General features: G+C 19.3%; 1 long non-coding RNA gene across 1 annotated transcript; it reads left to right on the forward strand.

Annotated features, from left to right (window-relative positions):
• Positions 1-451: 451 nt before the first annotated feature.
• LOC115034611 lies at positions 452-885 on the forward strand. Its single transcript, XR_003839950.1, has 2 exons — positions 452-622; positions 790-885. It is a non-coding gene; the product is annotated as an uncharacterized LOC115034611 (long non-coding RNA).

Here is an 885-nt window from a genome sequence, read left to right on the forward strand (position 1 = left end):
TATTTACAGGTAAAAAAATTATGAATAAAATAATTATATTTGATTTTGATTTCACAAATTAACAGTCAAGTTAAATAAACAGTTTAATTCTTAACCAATTTGTGTTTGTATCAATTAATTTTTCAACTACTATCTATTCAACGTAAACGTACAATTTAAGATGTGTACAGTTATCAACCTACTATAATACCTACTATAATATTATGTAAGTTGTGTATCAAATAAAAATAAAGTTGAATAAAAAATAAATATGTCTATCACATAATTTTCAAATTTCAATTTCATAAAAATTAGATGAAGAATAAAACATGAAATAATATAATATTTAATATTAACTTAAATTAAAAATATTAATTCAGTATTTTATGTTGTGTTAATAATAGATTTATAAGAGGTACTATGATTAATAATATGTATTATGTATTTACAGGTAAAAAATTATGAATAAAATAATTATATTTGATTTTGATTTCACAAATTAACAGTCAAGTTAAATAAACAGTTTAATTCTTAACCAATTTGTGTTTGTATCAATTAATTTTTCAACTACTATCTATTCAACGTAAACGTACAATTTAAGATGTGTACAGTAATCAACCTACTATAATACCTACAATAACATGTAAGTATTGAACCAAATAAAATTATTGTTGATTAAAAATAAATATGTCTAACACATCATTTTCAAATTTCAGTGAAAAAAAAAAAAAAATGTTTCTGTTTTTTATATACTATATTAAATAGATGAAAATAATATTAATGTTGTAAATAAATGTTTTATATTTGCAGGGAAAAACTGAAAGATAAAATAATTATAATCAATTTTGAATTCACTAACTATCGACGTACACTAAGGAACTGATTTAATACTTATTATTACAGAAA

This window comes from Acyrthosiphon pisum, unplaced genomic scaffold (genome assembly GCF_005508785.2).
Source record: "Acyrthosiphon pisum isolate AL4f unplaced genomic scaffold, pea_aphid_22Mar2018_4r6ur Scaffold_16170;HRSCAF=16830, whole genome shotgun sequence".
NCBI classification, from domain to species: Eukaryota; Metazoa; Arthropoda; class Insecta; order Hemiptera; family Aphididae; genus Acyrthosiphon; species Acyrthosiphon pisum.